This window comes from Triturus cristatus, chromosome 1_1 (assembly GCF_964204655.1).
Source record: "Triturus cristatus chromosome 1_1, aTriCri1.1, whole genome shotgun sequence".
In the NCBI taxonomy this organism is placed as follows: domain Eukaryota; kingdom Metazoa; phylum Chordata; class Amphibia; order Caudata; family Salamandridae; genus Triturus; species Triturus cristatus.
In genome coordinates, this window is record NC_140579.1 from 1117206254 (window position 1) to 1117227110 (window position 20857).

At 46.9% G+C, this 20857-nt stretch overlaps 1 long non-coding RNA gene across 1 annotated transcript in view; it reads right to left on the reverse strand.

Moving 5' to 3' along the window:
• Positions 1–20222, reverse strand: part of LOC146871709 (uncharacterized) — a 296125-nt gene extending 275903 nt beyond the window's left edge. Inside the window, exon 1 of the long non-coding RNA XR_014959593.1 lies at positions 20062–20222. This is a non-coding gene — a long non-coding RNA (uncharacterized LOC146871709). The remainder of the gene's footprint in view (positions 1–20061) is intronic.
• Positions 20223–20857: the final 635 nt, after the last annotated feature.

Below are 20857 nucleotides of genomic sequence, written 5' to 3' on the forward strand. Positions count from 1 at the left end.
ACCTCTTCAAAGCAGCCTGGCTAATCCACTTAACTCTGACCAATCAGGGCAGACCACTGGAAGGCTGAATTTGGACTTACAAACAAGAAAGTCTTATAACTTCTTGTATGTACACTTTAGGAGAAATTCAACAATATAATATTGTTGGATTTACTATTACCATTCTGGGAAGTCTTTGAATGGTCCGGCTAGTCCTCTCCTATCAATATTTATTAAGCTTTAACTTCCTACCATGTTAACCTATGGGCCATGGGGTTTGCAATGGGGAAAATGACTTGGGTCAATCAATAAAATACTTTATTTCGATTGAGTTTACAATCATAAAAAGTACATTTAAAGGATTACAACATTATAAAAATCAGTTTGCTCATTGGCTGCTTAAAAAGTGACGCATTTTACATGTAAGCACTAACACTCTAAGTACAAAAATATTAGCACAGTAATCAGTAAAAATCAGTTTGTTCAATAGCTGTTGAGGAAAGCAGGCAATTAGGAGTAAACGCTAACACTCTATATACAGGAATAGTAGCCGAGTAATCAGTAAAATCTTAAGAAACAGTTGCCAATAGTTGAGAATGAGTTTTCAAGCAGGCTTTAAGAAAGCAGGCTACAGTTTTGGCTATATACGGGGTATCCAGATATTGAAGTGCCAAAAGAGCCGGTCTGCATCTTCTCAGCCCTAAATGTCGAAGCAAAGGAACCAGCCATCGTTTCCGCAGAGACTTGTAGAAACCGCAGAAAAAGGTTACGTGCCGGGTTGACTGGCAAGTTAGACCGTCACAAGGACAGTTTGGTAGTTCCCGTGACCAGACTAAGGGCACAGGCAGTGAAACAAGACGATAAAATAGATCAAACCGAAATCTGGTTAAAACATACCTCTCATAATTTGACAGAAAAAAAGATAAATACAATTGAATGCCATGAGGAGATTGGACCATCGTTAAATGAACATTTGATTTTTTGACAAGTTCAGAACACAAACGAAGATCATTTAAATGATCAGCACAAAGCTTTTTCAAGGATTTTCTGGATATATCCGATAAGGATTCAGGGTCAGTGAAAAATGCAGGGCGATTCAAATCTGTTAAAAATCTCGATACATATAGCAGCCAGGGAATCTTTTTCCAATAGGACAAAGAGAGACAGTCAGATATTAGTGACCTGGTTAGATGACATTGCTCATTAGTCCATATACGGTGCCATAGTAGAATCGGCTGGTAGCTAATGATATCAGTCAGATACTCCCGGCCGAGTTCCGCATGGGTGCCGAAAGTAGGAGCACTACGAGGGAGGGCTAATATGTATTTCAAGAAGCAATTTTCTATAACTTGTAGCTCGTCAGTGGACACATAGCCCCAGACTCCGGCACCATATGTTGCCACACTCATGCATTTGGCTTGGTAAATCTGCAAAAGTACAGTAGGGGCGGGCTTACCCAGTTTCCTAGAGAACGAGGTCAGTGCAGATGTTGTGCGTTGGAACTGCAGTTTTTTACTGGAAATCGCAGATTTCCAGGACAGTTGATTATCGATAAGGATACCTAGATACGGATAGGTAGTGGCAGTTTCTAATCTGGTCTTCTCAATAAAGAGAGGTTTACATTTTTGGGCTCTCTTCCCGATGTTCATAACAAAAGTCTTAGATTTATTGACTTTGAGACCAAGAGAAGACATAAATTCGCAATATTTATCTAGTTGGATCTGAAGCTGGTTCGGTGTCCTTGCTAGGATAACTGAATCGTCTGCATACAGTAATGCAGGAATAGGGCGGGAGTTTATGCAGGGTAAATCTTTGCTGTCAACCAACATCGCTTGCTCCAGTCCGTTAGTATAGATGTTAAATAGGAATGGCGCAAGGACGCATCCCTGCCTTACGCCTTTTTCGATATTAAAGGATTCAGTAAGCTCCCCTTTAATACCGTATCTCACACAGGCTTTTGCGTCCGAGTATAACTCTCGGAGAAAATTCAACAGTGCGAGATCGATGCCCAGATGCTTCAAGATCGCCCATAACTTGGAGTGAATCACGCAATCAAATGCGGAACTCAAATCCACATAGACTAGATGAAGTTTACCACCTTTGGCCCCTACGTATTTGCCTATGAGTAGAGTCAGATTTAAGGCCTGTTCCACGGTGCCCAAGCCCTCCTGAAACCCAAACTGTAGGTCAGTTAAGATCTTATTCTCTGTAGACCAGTCCCTTAATCGCTCCAGAATTAGTCTCCCAGCTACCTTGCCGAGGGAGTCCAAAAGGGAGATGGGCCTATAGCAGGCTGGATTGTCCCGATCTCCCTTTTTGAAAATGGGCAGGAGCACAGAAGTAGACCAAGAGTCAAGAGGGCCAATCTGGGTGACTGCAGACATAACCTGCATGACAATTGGAGACCAGAGATCTATATTGCTCACAAATATGTCTAAGGGAACCCCGTCTGGGCCGGGCGCCTTACCGGTCTTGGAGGCGGTCAGTGCTGTAATTATCTCCTCTAGATCAAAATGGAGGTCAATAGGGAAGATGTTATTACTAGTAGGAGCTTCCGCCTCTGGTCTAGGTGACTCAGTTGTCAAGGGGTAATCCGCGAAAATCTGGGAGTAGTGTGCTACCCATTTATCAGCAGGTACTGCCACATCTAGATGCTGTATTGCAGTTTCATCAACTAGGAAAGGAGCCCTGACTGTTCTCCAGAACATGGTGGAGTCCTTGGATAAGGTACTCTGGTGTAATTGGGCCCAGAGATTATTTTTTATTTCCCGTTTACGGGATTGCTGTGCCATCTTATAATTTTTCCTCAAGGAGGCAATTTGGGGCTTGTCCCTGGTCTTATTTTGAAGTGCGTTTTTCAATGCACGCTGCGCTTTACGGCAGCGGAAATCAAACCACCCTCTTGAGTCCTTATCATTGATGCAAGTCTTATGAGAACGGGTGAGCTCTTGTCTGATGGCTTCTAATATTTTGGTGAAGCTGGAAAGAATCAGCTTTGGGGAAGATGACGTCTCCAAGCAATGGTAGATGAGAGGAAGGGTTTTTTGAATGATCTTACTGGTGATCTCTGCGGGATTGATCGTCGTCCACTTAACAGTATAACCATTGGTTTTATTCATCTCCAGAGAGTGCTGCACCAAGAAGCTTGTTTTTGTGCAGGCTGGAGATGGTGAATTTAGAGCTATGGTTATGCTATTTGGATAGTGGTCACTTGAAGGGTCGGTGCCAGTTGTAAATTGCTTCAATCGATGTTTTAAAGATTGAGAGCATAAAATAAAATCGATGGTTGTGGTAGCACCTCTACCATGAAAGGTCGTTTTGAACTCTACAGCGGGACACACTAAGGTATTAGCGAATTCGAGTTCTAATGAGAAAATACAAGTATTTAGTGCGTGACCTACTGCATTATGAGTGAAGTGGGCCAAGGGAACGTCGTGCTCGTCTGAGAGCCCACAGATACCTTTACCATGATTGTTGCACAGATACACATTAAAATCCCCGCCCCACACAATATGACAGTTTTGCTCGTGACTCTTAGCTTTTTGGTCTTGTATATAGTGAGTAATTTCCGACAAAGATTTTACACAGTCGCTAGGTGAGGAGTTATTATACATGTTAATGAGATAGTAACTGGAATTATTGTCAGGAACTAGTTTAAGAATTTGAAAAATTGACGAGTCTAGCTGAACTTCCGAGATCGTGAAAGGAATTAAGTTTGAAACATAGATGGCTAAGCCGCCCTTAGGTCTACCATGAATGGACGGTAAGGGAGGAAGGTGAAATGTTTTAAAACCCTGTATATGAATAGGGTTAATTGCCCAAGTTTCTTCGAGACATATTAGCTTAAATTTATTAGTAAGTTCCACCCAAGACTGAAGATGGATTTTCGATCTTAGGCCTGCTACATTCCAAAATATGATTGGAAGATCCTGGGTTGGTGTAAAGATAGAATTTGAAGGGTGAAGTTCGGCAGAGGGATGTGAAAGTTGGGACAGGGACTGAGTGGTTATAGCAGGAAAAGGAGGGATGGGTTTAGGCTCCCTGGGTTGGGGGGTAGGAGATTGAGGGTTTGGGGGCGGATCTGCAGGGGTAGCTGGCAAGCTATAGCATGCGTCCTGGTGAGGGGAGGATGACTGCTGTTGGGCCAGGGTATGCTGGGGAAGGGAAGACTCAGACTGGGTACCATGCAAGAATGACAAGGAGGAGCCGGCCACCCGAATGGTCTTACAGGGAACTATTGGGTTAGGAAATACGCTGTTGTAACTGCTATCTTCCATAGGTAGAGATGATAGTCAATCCACCATGTCCAGGCAATCATATCTGTTGGATAGTAGTGGACCTCTCCAGTTCCTAAAGTGGCCTGATGGTGGGTTGCAGAAACCGTGCCCCAACCACTGATTTCGGTCTCTGGTACCACCCCAGTTCCCTACCCTCGTCCAGGACCATGGAGGGCCTGCATTGCGTCGCGTATTAGGGGGATAGAAGTACGACAAGTTATGGGTAGCGATCCCTTCGGGAGAAGTTTGATCACCCCAAGAGCCAATATGCTCAACTGTATTGGGATTTTCAAAATTTACTATTATACAGTCGCCCTGTATAGTTTTTGGTTGGTTGCCTAACCAAGGCACTCTACGCACTGTAGTAACTCTGTTGTCCATAAAGATTGGAAGCGGTCTATTGTTGGACAGCCAAAAGATTACTTTATTTTTCAGGGACCAAACTGGTTCATCCTGATTTGGGGGGAGTTCCGGAACCCCAGACATTATTACTACGTATGGGGAGGCCTCGGGTGGGAGATGGATAGGGGGAATCTTTCTGTTACGGTTAATAGGAATAGTGTTGAAGCCGGTAGTGATGTTGGATTGGACAGGAGCGGGGGTAGGGGGTATAGGAGTGGGAAGGGAAGGAGGAGGGTTTGATGGGGGAAGTGCTATTGATTTAGGATTAATTACAGGGCGAGATGGTGGCGGGTTCAAGGGTTTAGGAGGTGGTTGTAGCTTGCTCACAGATGTTAGGGGATGATTTTGAATAGGCTTCTCAGGGACTTTTTGATTATTAGATTTGGGGTTCTGAACGGAGGTTCCTGGTTTTGACACTTTGGCGTTAGGGGTATTTGAAATAGTGGACCTACCTTTCACCAAATTGGAATCCTTCTTGTTTCCTGTACTTTGAGATATTACTAGAGACAGTTGAGTGAGTTGGGACTGAACCATGTGTAGGGCCTTTTCTATGGGTTCCAAGTGAGATTTAAACATATCGCCAATTCTAGTAAGCAGTAAGCTGTCATTGGTGCATGCGTTAATTTTGGGATTGCCGTCCATCATATCTACACTGCTGTAATTACTGGTTGAGCTGGTGGAGCTTATGCTCAAGTTAGCTGGAATAGAGTCCGCTGTTTGAACATTTGGCAGTGAAGGGGAGTGATGGAGGGATGAAAAATTAAAGTTTTCCAGAGGAAGATTTGAGACAAGAGGAGTTACAGAGATAGTTGTGGCAGATGGAATGGTGGAATGGGGAGGCTTAACAATTGACTTCCTCTTTACTTTCTTAGGGATAGCTCCTTCTCGTGTACCCCTAGCCATTGAAGGAGAGGTGTTAACTGGTTGGGTGGCAAAAATAACTGGAGATTTTTCCAAGGATAGATGGGAGTCAGACAAATCCAGAGATGCAGAAAGATCCACTGTGCGAGGAACCGTATGCGTTTCTGCATGCACTATCACTGGAGGAGGTAGATCAACAGGACGTAAGGGGGTTTTTGCAGTGCCCAATAGGCCCATCGATGAGCGCCTGGCTATCGTCAGATCTTGTGAGATCCTTCGATCCAGTAGGATAATGCCCTGTTCAATGGCGTCATTGGCTTTGGTTATGAATTGATCAATTGGGCCAATGATCTCGCCAGCTAATTGAGCTTGCTTTTTAACAGTGTTCCTAGTGGTTCTTGGAGACATTATACCGTACAAGTTGATTACAATATTAATACTTATTCTCAAACCAATACTAATAGTGTCAATGTGAGATATCAATGGTAATAAAATTCATAAAACACTAACTGTAAATGGGGTGGCCCAGTCCAGTCCTGCCCGGTCTTGAACGGGCTTAAACGGGCCCGCCCTTGGCCCGGGCTTCGCCCGCGCTTCTCCCCGCGCGCGTCCCGCGTTGCGTTTGGGGCTGGTCAATTTATAATATGGCGGACAGTGGGCGTGACCTCCGGGGGAAGAGGCACCAGCTGTTAGGTGTAGGGGCTGCTGGTCCTCGCAGTCCCCCGGTGAAGTGGACAGGTAGCCCTGGGGTCTAGTGCACGCTGGGAGCGTGCAGGCTGTCCGCCGAATGCGGAATAGCTCCCACCAGCGACACGACCCTTCGTGAGCAGAAGTTGAGCATTAACAAAGCGCCCTCCTTGACAGCGATCCGTGGTCCTTTCAAATGGCAAGTTCAGCAAATTACAAGTGAGCGGCACCCGCGAAGCGGGTGTCGCGAACAGTAAATAGGCGTCAGGTGGGGGGCGTGACCTCCGGGGGAAGAGGCACCAGCTGTTAGGTGTAGGGGCTGCTGGTCCTCGCAGTCCCCCGGTGAAGTGGACAGGTAGCCCTGGGGTCTAGTGCACGCTGGGAGCGTGCAGGCTGTCCGCCGAATGCGGAATAGCTCCCACCAGCGACACGACCCTTCGTGAGCAGAAGTTGAGCATTAACAAAGCGCCCTCCTTGACAGCGATCCGTGGTCCTTTCAAATGGCAAGTTCAGCAAATTACAAGTGAGCGGCTTGGGTCAGTTTTCTAGCACCAGGGCTTATAAAAACATATTTTATAAGTATTTCCCTAATCTCTACAGGACCCCCACCCCCTGTGCAACTAAGGGAGACTTTAGGGGTTCTGAATCTGCAGACATATTGCAGATCTTCCTTAACCAGGTTTTCTAGCATCAAAGTCGAATTTGAGCAGCTCTTTACTTTTTAAAAGCAGTCCTGGCAACCAGGGCTGGTTTTAAACTGACCCCAGGCTTCAGCAGAGCACACATGCAAGTGCAGAAAAGCTGCTGGGCTCTAAACTGCCATGCCCCAGGATACTGGGGACCTCTAGGTAGTTTCAATCCCCTGCCATATTATATCAATCTAATGTGTTCCTTTCAGCTTGGCACTGGCCCGGAGCCTGGTTAGGCAGAGCCCAGGGTCAGTCAGAGTCAGTTACCACCAGTTCCAGTCAGCAAAAAGTTGGGGGGTGCCCAGGGCACAGGATGACTTTGGAACAAGGTCTTTATGGGATGATTGGAGTCAATGTGGGCATTATTAATCTCACTAGCACATCTCTTTATCAGCAAACGTGCACATGAAGAACAGTGGTGCCAGTATCTCCAGCAGTAGCTGCAAGACGTGCATTTTGGACAGTGTATAATTTTTTTTCCCTTCAAAATACTTTATTGATTTTCACAAGGTATACAGAAGGCAAATATTCGGTCAAGCGATTGTGTCCAAATTTACATGTGCGTATAAGGCTTTATGCGCCTTTATGGACACCATTAGCCCAACCAGGTGTCCATTGGAAGAAGGGAAAGGGACAGGCTAAGGAAGAGGAAAAGGAAAGAAGAAGAAGCAGTAAAGAGTGGATGGGGTGGGGCACAGTTAGACGGTACATATTTTGATACGCAGGAGCATTATTGGCGACTTTACTTACTTTGACGGACTGGTACACATAATAAAGAACACTTCGCTTACATACAATAATACAAGTGTAATGGCAGTGAGGTCACCAGTTATGTTCACTCTGGCGAGGGCTTGTTCATGGGCGTTCATAAGAGTCTAGAGACGCGTCCAAGGGATTCCACATCGACCTGGAGGACGGCTTCCAGGGAGAGTTTAGTAGCGCTATGTTGTCCGCCCCTCTGAGATGGATGATCCAGTTTATCCAGCTCTTGTATGCAGTCTTGCTAGTGTCCTTCCAGTTGGCAAGAACCATTTTCACTGCTGAGGTTAGTAGAAGGTCAAAAAGGTCTTTGTCAGAATCATTTCTTAGGTTTGAGTTTATGCATGCCGTGGGCAAGTTGAAGGAGTCTCTGACCATAATACACTGAAAAACACCACTTATGAGGGCAAAGACTTTGTCCCAATATGATTTAAATACAGTACACTGAAAGATAAGGTGGGTTAGATCCCCTGTCTCCCAATTACAGTTCCAGCATGTTGCATCCTTTCTAAGCCCTAGTGCAAATAGCCAGGGCCCAAAATGCCTTGTGTAGTAGCCAGTATTTGGTTTGGGAGAGAACTAGCGAGATCTTATTACGTGAGACGGATCTCCATTTTGCGGGCCAGTCCTGTTCTTTTAGTGGCTCTGGGTGCAGTTACCCCCAGAAGGCCATGACCTTACTATTGAGTCTAGAAGACTTTGGGCGGAGGAGTTTGTATATTTGCGAAACTTGGTGGCCCAGTTTGTTAATATTTGTAACAAATAAGGAGATTGACGGTTGGGAGGTAGTTACTTTGGCTTTTGTGAGGGCCGCTCTAATTTTTAAGAAGTTGTAGAACTCAATGTCCGCCAGGCCATACCTCGCCTGAAGGGATGAGAATGTAATTGGGTATGTGTTGTCTTCTATTTGATGGGGGAAGAGTATCCCTTTCTTAATCCATGTGTCTAGGGTTAGGCTTTTGCCTTTGTATGTTATCTTGCTGTTGGCCCTGAGTGATTCCAGTTTAGACCCTTTAATGCTATGTTCCAGCTTTTTATTGATTTTAAGTAGTGCTACTTTTGTGTTTTTAAAAATGGACTTGGAGGTAAGTGGGTATAATCCATTTGTTGTTAGAAGTGCAAGGGGACTTAGATTATTAAGAATGGCCCTCTCAACCTCTAGCCATGCCGGGGTGTAGCCTACAGGTGGGGTATTCCAGTATGAGCCTTGTTTCGCCAGGAAAGCCATCTGATATAGTCTGAAATCCGCTAAGTTCACCCCTCCTAGTGTTTTACCTAGTCTCAGTTTTTTAGGTTTAAGTATTTTTATTAAGGTTTTCAACAGGAGAAAGCATGGCAACAAACAAGGGCATCACCCCTGGCTCCGACAGGCCGGGGTAGGCTTAGCTTGTGTCCACCGTCAACAAACGGGTTAAAAGTCAAAGAGACGGTTGCTCAGCCCGGCCGCCGCTTAGTCTCAGTTTTTTTATGCCGATCCTTGCTTTTTTTCCCCCGCCATAGGAATTTAGATATGAGGTTATCTATTTTGCGGGGGAAGTCGTCTGTAAGGAGGAGCGGGAGCATGCTGATGAGATAGTTAACCATCGGGGTGATCATCATTTTGATAGTCTCGATTCTGCCCCACCATGTAATGAATTTTGGTGACCAAGATTCCAGAAGCTTCTTTATTTTCTCTAGTAGTGTTTTCTCGTTCTGGTGTAGGGTATCTATCATGTTGTTACCGAATTCAATGCCTAAGTATTTGATGTATCCTGTTTGCCATGTTAGCCCCGACTCTCCCAGGATATCTCTCGTGCAGTGGATGTTTAATGGTTTGAGTTCTGATTTATCTCTGTTGAGTTTGTACCCTGAGAGGCTGGAGTATTTAGTGATTGTGTCCATCAGGGCATCGATTGATGCCATCGGTTGTTGTGTTACGATTAGTATGCCGTCTGCGTAGGCGGCAAGTTTTATTTGGACGCCATTGATGTCCATCCCTTCAATTTTAGTGCCTGCCTTGATGTCCCTGATAAGGGGTTCCAATGCTATCAGGGATATAGGCTTGTAATTTTTCGTTGAGAGATGTCCTTCCCCTCCTTCGGAATGACTATTATGTTAGCTTCCGTCATAGTCTGCGGTGTGGACCCTTGAGTAGCTGTGTGGTTGAAAACTTGTTTCATGGTTGGTTTTAATTGATCTAGGAAGGTTTTGTAAAAAGAAGCTGTGAACCAATCCGGGCCAGGGACCTTGTTGTCTTTTAGGGATCGGACTGCCATTTCAATCTCTGTGTAACTAATTTCCTGTCCTAGCCTAGTTTTCTCTTCTCTGTTTAGCTGTGGCAATTCTAGTTTTTTGGTGCATTCTTCTAAGTTCAGCGGCTGTTCATTCTTACAGAGTTCCTGATAGAACTCCTTGAAGTATCTAAGGATGTCTTTGTGTTTGATGTGTGTTCTGTAGTCCGGGTCTTTAATGGCTGAGATAACGAACTGGTTGCGTTTGTGTTTGAGATAGGAAGCGAGCAACTTCTCCGCTTTGTTAGCTTTGCACAGGTAAAGAGCTCTAAATTTATTAATCCATAGCCCTGCCCTCTCGCTTAGGTTTTTGCTGTACTCATATTTTGTTTGTGTTAACGCTGCGAGTAGCTCGCTATTCTATAGGAAAGTGGCGTGGGACTGTTCCAGGCTTTTGATCTCCTGTTCTAGCTGGTTTGATCTCAGGTTGGAACTCTTGTTGATTTTTGTCTTTATTCCAATTACTGTACCCCTGATGGTAGCTTTCAGTGCGTTCCAGAGCGTTAGTGCTAGTGTGGGGAGTGTCATTGTGTTTAAGGTAGTCTATTATAGCCTCCTTGATCTTTTTTTTATCTGCAGGGTCTGAGAGTAAGTCACTGTTAAAGCGCCATCTCTTTGGAACAGCCTCGTTATGACACCCAGCCAGTTTTAGACTTATACACGAGTGGTCCGACACCAGCCTTGGGGCTATGTCTGTGTGTTCGATTAGATGGGTGTGTGTGCGCCAGAAATGAGGATATAATCTATCCTAGTGTATGAGTTGTGTGGGTTGGAGTAAAAGGTGTAATCTCTTGTGTCCAGATGCTGGAGGCGCCACGCGTCTTTAAGGTTAAATTTGGAGCATATGGTTTTGAGTACAGCATGTGAGCTCGTGGGATGGTATTGGCAGTTGGATTGTCTATCTGTTATGTGGTCTAAAGGGATGTTAAAATCCCCTGTGACCACCGTGAGGTCGTTTAGGGGGAACCTTTCCAATGTGCTGGACACCTCCAACCAGAAGGCTGGGTCGTCCGTATTAGGTCCGTATATGTTTGCTACGTGAATTGACTCTTCTACCCTTCTCAAGTGTGTGACCAGGAGCCTGCCCTCATTGTCGTGGGTCTGTGAGTCTAGTGAGATGTTGGTTCTTTTCGATATAAGAATAATTACCCCCCCAGTTTCTTAACAGCAGGCGAGCAAGCCATCTGTGAGATCCAGTTACCTCTAATGAGTTTTGCATCTTCCTCAGACAGCTTAGTTTCCTGTAGTAGGATTATATCCCCTTTGGTTTTGGCAAGGTACTCTAGAATTTTCCGGCGTTTGATTGGGTGGTTAAGACCTTTAACGTTAAGGGACACTATGTTGAGGTCAGTTGTCAGGGTGAGTGTGTTTTTGCAGGCCATCAGGTGGGATGTTCTGTGATAGTTGTAACAGTTCTATTCACCATGGACCCCCATCTTGCTATCTGGGCCCGGGAAGGGAAAAGTGATGATAGGGGGCTAGAAAATAGAAAAAGTAGAGAAATCACAGATAGACAGTGTCTCACTTTCAAAGCCTTGTTGGTCACTGCCTTCCTGCTCTGGAACCTGGGTTTCATCACCTCAGAAGTTCAATCTGCAGCTTCCCCCAAAGCAGTTGGATGACTCCAATAAGTCTGTCAGGTGTAGATTTGTCAGAATAGCAGGAGCCTACCTCCTATATCTGTAGATTTAGCAAGCATGTCTTCTGGTAGTTGTCCGCCATGTGAAGGAAATATGTGCGTTGTATGCAGGAAGCAGGTCCTGTGAGGCGCAGTGTGAAAAGGTGTGGGACAAGGGCAGCTTAGGTTACCACCTGGTCGGTTTTCTACCAGCACCACTGCTATTTTGATGTCTCGATCGGCACAAAAATAAGGAAAATCACCTAAAGCCGGTATTTTTAACCCTTATATATACACACTTCAAACAGCAAATATACATAAAAATCACTTTTAAATGTGATCTAGATCTCCATTAATGAAACAAGACTAATAATTAAAGTAAACAAAGACAGAAAAGTGATGGTAGAAATGAATATGTGCGACTTTGTTTACAGTCCTATTTAGTATCACGTCCAGGCGTTTGCAGACTCTTAAAACAACAAATGGCTGGTATTTTTCTCTTGGCAAGGTGGCAACCCTACCTGCAGCAGGTGGCTGAAGAGGGCAGAATAGCTCTACGAGAGAATGAAAGGCTGAGCAGTTTGCCAATCTATTAGAGAGTAGCGAGGAGGAGGAAGAGAGGAGTTGGCCTAACGGCTAGGGCGGTCGGCCTCGAATCCGGGGAACTGGGTTCAAGTGTCAGCAAGGACGCTGAATATCCTGTGATTCTGGGCAAATCACTTAATCTCCCCGTGCCTAACAAAAATGAATGTGTTCTCATGTAATGCAACTGGTGCTATGTAAAGTGCTCTGATACCAGATTCGGGTCAAGTTCGCGCTATATAAAACTCTGTAAAATAAAAAAAATAAGGCTTTGGGTGGTGGAAGCTGGCCAGCCTGGGAAGCATCTACTCAGTGACCGCCTTGCTTTGTCAGGTCTGATAGAGGGGTAACCAAAATAAGTGGTAGCAGCCTCCTGGCTGCCAAGCAGTGTTGCTAATCACCTCCACTAGATGTACAGTAACCTTCAGAAGTAGACTAGGGGTCCAGGAGCGGGACAGTGGGGTGAAAACGAATTCTAATCGCTGGTGTATCTTCAACCTGTCTTGTAGCTCCTCAGCAGAGATGTGGGCATCCCTCATACCCAAACCCTGAAACTACACCTCCTGCCAGCCTTTCTTTAACACTTCCCCACATCTCGTCAATTAAGCTGTGCATCAGCGTAGCTGCTGGTGAAGCACATTACTATGTGGGTCTGTCCAGCATACCTGCCCCGCACGTTAACACCATTCTCGAAATATTCAGTACATTGGCTCCACTCCATAAAACATGCATGCAGGGTTAGCGCCTCACTCCGGGGGATTAAGGACACTGTCTCCAGTCCGAAACTACCAATCTACAAATTATTGAGGTCAGGTGTGCTAAATAGTTCAATGGCAGGAAACCAAGATTACTGTGCTCAGAACCCGCCAGGCTATCACACAGCATCCGTAAGGGCCTGGTGCAAGGTGGTCGCCTTACATGCATGGACTCCGCATGTGAAGAGCGTGCGGTGCGGTCATGTAGGATTTCAATGAAATGAGCAAAATTGACGCACTATTAGGCGCAGGTGTTACGAAGACATAAGAGGATGCAAGCTCTTGCCTTCCTTGTAAAACTATAGAACCTGGGTGTATACACTGTCCACCCGGAGAGTGACGCTAGAGACCGTGGGGACACACTGTAACTTCCCCAGAACGAAACCTAAGACGTCGCGCTCCAGCCCGGCGGGGGTGCCGCGCGCCACGCCAGGGAAGCGGCCACACTGTCCCTACTTCCGTTCTGGCACACCCTCCTGGTTTTTACACAGTAACCTGCACAGTGTTTGTTCTACACAACTCCTAGCGCCTGCACCGCTCCCAGAAGCCTTCGCGCCCTTTGGAGCTTCACAGTCATGGGCGCGCCCGGTGTCGAGCCCGTCTCATGAACTGGAAAGTCCGCTTTCTGCACTCAGCACATATCATGCTGCAGCACGTCCCCAGGACAAAGGCAGGCTCGCGATAGGCAGGAGGGCGGTCAGAAGAGCCCTCTGCCAGGCAGGAAATGGCAGACAAACCCTGGAAGCCCAGCGCTAGGGCCGCATCCGAGGAGTAGCAGGCCTTGGGAGCCCGTTCAAGGTGGGGGAGGGAGTGTTTAGCAATTCCAGCACGTGTGAAGGACCCTCCATCGTTGTAATGCGCCCCAGGATGCCCCCTTCTCATGCCTATCCCACATTCAGCAACAGAGAGAACAGGCTTCTTCTGTGAGCATCGCATCCTCTGCAAGGCACAGAGCACAGCAGGGACAAGCAGCCAGCCCGGGGGGCAGAAACACATTAGAACATGGAGAGCAGGCTGATGCAGGCAACCCCGAGGGGAGACAATCAACAAGTGGGGTGGGCACCTCTAGGGGCATAAATTCAACAGTGGGGAGATGAGTCATGCTAGCAACGGCAGGAGCAGAAAATCAAGAAACGAGAGCAAGGGCATGAATGCAACCCAAGAGGCTGACATTCAAAGAAGGGGTGCAGAGACGTGCTGGAAACCCCACGTGCAGACACTCAAATATGTGCACCGGCTACGTTTGTCTAATGGTGCGCCCACTGCTGGCCCCACACTCACCCCTCCAGTCGTATAGCCATCACCAAGCAATTCACACAGTTCTAGCCCCTGTCCATCCTGCTTTGGAGTACCCGGCTCTCCCTCAACTACAATTCTCTGGGACCAGGCCTCCCCAGGGATCCTTAGGGCCTTCCTCTAGCAACATCTAGTTGCCACTGTATGGTTATGCCGCCTCTATGTCAAAGGACCTCTTGGAACCCCAAAAATTCAAGCAATCCTCTGCCTCTTTTCAATCAATCAATCAGCATTTGTAGAGTGCGATACTGTCACACATGGGGGTTTTCTGAGCCACTGCCATAATATAAGCCCCCACAGAGCCTGCGGTGCAGGGCGACCCCAAGCTTCAGGGGGCTCACTCAGCAAAAGTGCTAGATGGTGGGCCCGCGCTGTGTGCTTTGCAGGGAGGCCCCCTCAAGTTCCATTACGCCACTGATCTGGACGCTGGGGTACAAGGTCTCCGTCAAAAAGCCTGGTCTTGAGGAAACAGTGGAGAAAAGGAAGAAACAAGCAGTAAAGACAAAACAGAGAGCAGAAAACAAGTAGAAATGACAGATCAGGGCAGAATAACAAGCGGAAAGGCAAAACAGAGCAGGAGGTGGCAACACAGAGAAGAAAGGCAAAATGGAGGACAGAAAAAAAGCAGAAAAGGCAAAACAGAGCAGAGCAGAAGAGGGCAAAATAGAAGGTAGAAAAACGAGCAGGAAGGGCCAAACGGGTCAGCAAAAAGAGCTGAAAGGACTAAACAGGGGCAAAAAAAAACTAGCAGAAAGGACCAAACATAGGCCAGGAAAGCGAGCAGAAAGGGCCACACGGGAGCCAGAAAAACTAGCAAAAAAGGGAAAACAAAGGGCAGAAAAAGAAGCAGAAACGCCAAACAGAGAGCAAAAAAAATGAAGCAGAAAAGACAAAACGGAGGGCAGAAAAAACAGAGCAGGAGGGAAAACAGAGGGCAAGAAAGGAAGCAGAAAAGATAAAACAGAGGGCAGAAAAAACAGAGCAGAGGTGGGCAAAACAGAGCAGAGGAGGGCAAAACAGAGCAGTGGAGGGCAAAACAGAGCAGTGGAGGGCAAAACAGAGCAGAGGAGGGCAAAACAGAGCAGTGGAGGGCAAAACAGAGCAGAGGAGGGCAAAACAGAGTGCAGAAATATGAGCAAAAAGGGCATAAATGCAAAACAGAGGGCAGAAAAAGGCAAACACCAGGCAGAAAAAAAGCAGCAAGGCAAAACAGAGCAACAAATGAGCAGAGGAGGCACAGAGGGCAGCAGATAGACAGGCAGCAGACGGTAGCGGACTGCAGTCAAGCTGGACAGGAGAAAGGTCACAGGGGAGCTGGCACGAGGACCTGCTAAATGGGGTCGCACTGCGACCTCCATTAAGTAGATCCTGGGGCAGGGGGAGGGCAGAGCGCTAGGTGGCAGGAGGTGGGAAACGGCAGGAGGTGGGAAACTGTGGGGAGAGGGAAGAAACGAGCAGCAGAGGCAAAACGGGGGCAGAAAAACACGCAGGAAAGGCAAGACAGAGCATAAGATGGCAAAACAGCAAAAAGACAAAATAGAGGGCAGAAAAATGAGCAGAAAAATAAGCAAAAAAGGGAAAACAAAGGGCAGAAAAACTAGCATTAAAGGCAAATCAGAGCAAGAAACGAGCAGAGGAGGCACAAACAGCGGGCAGCAAGTAGGCAGACAGCAGAGGGTAGAGGACTGCGGGCAAGCTAGACAGGAAAAACTGCTGCAGGGGGAGCTGGCAAGAGAACCTGCAGTGATGCCTTCGTCCATAGCTAGCCTTGTTCTCTGCAACATACAATTTTTCAGTACTACACTTGTCTGAGATATGCACCTGTTCTCCGTGTTGTACTTTTTCACGGCTCTGCACTCCCTTTTGGTGGGGTTGCTGTACTAATCCAGTGCTCTTTTCAGTGCTCAGCTCATCCACAGTTACAGCCAGGACCATTGAAATTATGCGGCAGGGGAGGACCAAGTTATGTGGCAGGGCTGACTAAATTCTGCAGCATAATTGGGCACGTTTTGTGATAGAATGACCTCATTACTAAAGCATTTTTCACACCTGAACGCTATCTGGACAAAGTTTTCAATTAAGTGCCAGTTTGACACCCAAGTAAAGCAATAAGCAAAAGAAAGGTGACCATCTACCTTTGAAAAGAGTCTGCCAATGTATGGTAACACGTTTTAGTAACTTTTGATCAGTTTGAGCTAGAAATATATATTTATTAATCTGTAGATTATCTGGTAAATGCGGCAAATACATAATTATGCAATAAACTTGGCGGCCGTAAACTCCAATAATTCCAGTGGCCCTGGTTATTATAGCCTTGTTCTCGCTACATGTTTTCAGTGCTGCACTTGTTTTAACTGCTTTGCTCTCAGCACTGTGCTTGTTCTTGATGGTGTACTTATTTGGGGTATGCACCAGGGGCCTTCTCATGATGACCTGTGCCGATCTAGCCTGAGCAAAGACCCTGTCTTTTTGAGTCTGAAGCATCAAAAGTTCATACACAGAACGTGGACCATCTCAGAGTTAATAGATAAACTTGAGACAGAGCAGGTCACAAACAGTCAGAGGCAATCTCTTATTCCCCGTTTCCGACTTGTTCTGTCTAAAGTTCATGCCTTAATTCAAAAAAATTCAAAATTCCATGCTATACGTATGAAATTTAGACACGTCGGATGCAAAAAAAATAAAAAAGGGCGTTTAGTTCTGCACTGAGCCAGTAGTGCACAAAATCATGATATAGCTCCTGTTGTTTATGTGGCATATAATTTCCATGGTATTCTTGGTCCCGGTGCTGCACCAGGTGTGGTTACAACAAACAAATGATGGACGGAATGCTGACAATGCAGACATTCTCCCCCAGTCAAGAGATCTGGGTTAAATCCATCGTTCTTTTGCCCACTACGCCACCCCAGTTCAGACATGGCCATATGCAAATCAGTCTTGACCCTGTGCCTCATGGGAACAGTCCAGCCCGAACTGCCAAGAGTGTGGTTGCCATAGTAATCTGTGCTATGTATGTTTTTGATGCTATACTTGCCCTCTGTGCTGTACATGTTCTTTTTTTACTTCTGGGTTTCAACAGTACAGCTATCAAACTTGCCCACTCCTCACAGTACGCATAGTTCTGCCTTTCAACCACTGGCTTTATTTGACCAGCCTCTTTCATCCATTGGCTGCAGACTTTGTCAATCACATCTTAATTCAGCCTAATACAGTATTTATTTCACCAAATGTTATTGGCTGTTTAGATGTATCCTTCCACCTCCAATAGAGTGCTTGCATTGACCTGTTTGCTCCTTTTGGCTTCCCTAGAGCACCCCACTCGAAGTCTCAGGCCTACTAACTTTGTCAATGCTAGTCTATACTTGTAGATGCTAAACCGGTTTCTGGTGTTGTGCTTATTTTCTGGCCTTGGTTTGCTGTTGGTATTAAATTTGTTCTCCTTGTTCCATTTATTTTTGGTTCTACACCCAGAGTCAGGCTAGGAAACAAATAAGCCTGTCACCCTACACCTGCAGTTTGTGCAATATGTACTACTTTTAATTAGTACTGTGCCTATTCTTTGAATTGTATTGCTTGCAGGGTTGCGCTTGTTCTCAGTGAGGCTCTTATTTGCTGTGCTTTATTTATATTCAGTGCTGCGCTTGTTTTGGCACTTTTCTTTTTCTCAGTGCTGATTTTGTTCCAGATGCTGGACTGGAGTACTTGTGTGATCAGAAGGCGAGTAGTTAAAATAAGTGTACAATAGAGAACAAGTGTACCGCAGAGTACAAGTACAGCACTTGTTCTTGGCCCTGTACTTGTTACTGTTGGTTTGTGTTCCTAACGGTCTTGTTGTCAGTGCTGTTCTTATTCTAGACCATGTGCCCTGCTCTCGGAGATGTACTTGTTCCCTTTTCTGCGGACAACATCTTTGTTAGGCTGTACCTGCTCATCATGCTGATTTTATCTTCAAGGAGCTTCTTTGTTATTTACTTGTTGGTGGTGCTGCACCTGTACATTTGTTACTGTGCTGTGCTTGTTCTTGGTACATAGCTAGTTAATTATGCGTGTTCTGGGCGCTGCACCTATGCTTGGGTATGCACGCGCTCTTACTGTTGCACTTCTTCTCAGTGGTGTGCCTGTTTCAAAGATCTGCTTGAAACGCTGTGCCTGGTTTCTCAGCTGCACTTGTTCTTGAAGCTAGCCTGTTTTTGGGCTGTTGTGCTTTACCCATGCTGCACATGTTCTTGGAGCTACATCTACTACTTCAGGTGATCTACTTCTATTTGGCGCACCTTTTCTCTGAGTGCTACACATGCTGGGTGCTGCAACTACATCGAGTGACACAGTTGTTCCCATTATGTACTTGTTCTCCGTGCTATCATATTTCTTGTTTCGCGTTCCTTGCTTAATCTCTTTGCTTCTCTTGATTCCCAAACTTTGTTTATTCTCTGACCTCTAATTGTTATTGGTGATAAACTTGTTCTATATACCAGGCTTTCTCTCATAGATGCACTTTTAGCAGTGCTCTACTGGCTCTCTCTGCTGCAGTTGCTCTGTGTGCTCAGTGTTTGAGTGTTCACATTTTCGCATTGGCCGCCCCCAAAGGGGGCCCTCGAGGTCCGGCTCCATAACATCCGCCTTTCGTCATTCTGTACTTATTGGCACTGTCTTCGTACTTATTTAATTTTGGGTGTTTTCTCAGTGCCGTACTGGTTCTCTGCACTACACTTGTTACTCAAACTGTATTACTCTATGTACTGACTGCATTATCAGCATCTCTCTTGTTTTGGGTCCTGCTCTCATTTTTGCGTGAGACTTGTTCTCTATAATTCCTCCAAGTGCTATGCTTGTCCTTAGTTCTGTATTGGTTATCTGTGCAGCAGCGAGTGTTCAGTACAGCATTTGTTCTTGCGACTACACTTATTCTCAGAGCTGCACTGGTTCTCTCTCGCGACAATAGGTCGTTCTGGAGTTGGGCATGTTGTTATCAGATCTATACTAGATTCTGGCGCTGTAATTGCTATTCGTGTCTTGGGGCTGCATTTCTTTCCTATCTAGTAAATGTTGTTGGGCCTGCCCTGCGCGCGCTGTCTCTTCGGTGGCCGGTCTATGTGCTGTAAGAGGATCTTTGGGCTGCACTCGTTCAGTCTTGCACCAGTTCTCAATATGGCATCCATTTTTAGGGCTGCACATGCCTCCCCCGCATCAACTCACGCACTCTGTGCTTCGCTCCTTTGTCAGTTCGTTTGTTTTGCTGGAAGCACCCGCGCACGGGTTCTGTCACACATGACACAATTTCAAGAGGTGGATTCAGGACATGTACATACAATGGGTTCCCCTGCACTGTCCATACAGTGTTACTCCTGCTCTGGGTCTCAGAGTTAGAGTTGGCCTGCGACTGTCAGTCAGTGTCTGTTGGTCGCTCTGTGTTCTCACCATCTCTATCGTTCCATCCTTGGGCCCTTCGATGTCCCGTCTGCTCTCAGCATCCTTCCCCCTCACGCTCGCTGTCTTTCCCATCCTCTCTCTCCCACTTGCACCCTCCTCCCAGTTCTCCAGCGCCCCCTTTCTTGCTCTCCACACTCTCTCCTTCTCCGTCACCCCCCAGCACACCCCCTGCTCCAGTTACGCTTGGTTGGGCTCACGGTGAAATGTGGGAGGGCATCGGAGGCGCGGGGGCTATAGGTTACAGCGCACTGCGCAGGCTGCTTCTCCGCCAGAACAAGTGCTCAACTATCTCCCTATGAACCCCTCTCTCTCGCGGTCTGACGGTCCGCCCATCATGCTCTGCTGACCTTCAGTCCTTGCACCCTAGCGCCCCGACACCGCCTGGGCAACTCGAAGCGTTATACAAAGGACGTTACACAAATACATGAGAAATACACATTTGTAAAGCCCTCTTACCGGCGCTGCTGCATTGCAATCCCGCCCCCTGGGCAGGCTGAGCTGCCTCTGGGAGCCCTAGAAGGGAGACGGGCGGTACGGGAGAGAGCCCGGGATCCGGAGAACATCCAGGCTGCCAAGGAGCTAAGCAGGGGTCCTCTACCTCCAGCGGTACAGTCAAACTGCACTGCCTCCCTGAGCTAAGAGAAAGGCCTGGGGGAGGGGACCAACACAATGGGCTTCAGGGAGGCCATGCGCCACCTGCTGGACGCTGCGGGAACCGCGAGAGAGAAGCCTGTGACAGGCAGAGTGCTTGGGGAGAGAGCAGAGTACAACAGCAGCTACGTCACTTTAGGGCTAGCAGCGACTGGTCTTTAGAGCCCCCTCGCAGTGTCCTCGCAAACGAGCACCCCGAGTGCTGCGGCAGGAACAGGAAAAACATGGCGCTGTTTACATTTTGTAGTTTCAATTCCTTGCTCCAGCTCCTCGACATCAGCAAGAGGATGTTGAGGCGCTAGGAGTGGGATAAGTGATGCAAATGTAGTGCATTTATATAGCGCTCTGCACACCCCGAAAGGGTCTCTCAGGTGCTGTGCACATACCGCTGTGGAACCCTTCCTGGCCTTTCCCTGTGAAGTGCCCACTCCTGGGCACCCCCAAGGTGAAGCCAGGCATCCTAGCACTTTGGGGCCGTTGTGGAGATTAAGCAAGCTATTGCCCAGAGTTGCAGAGTGGGACCCATGATTAGAATAGGCACCGAGGCGAGAATGATCTGGTCCAGGGAAATTGAGCCCAAGACCCACCGAGGCGGGTATTG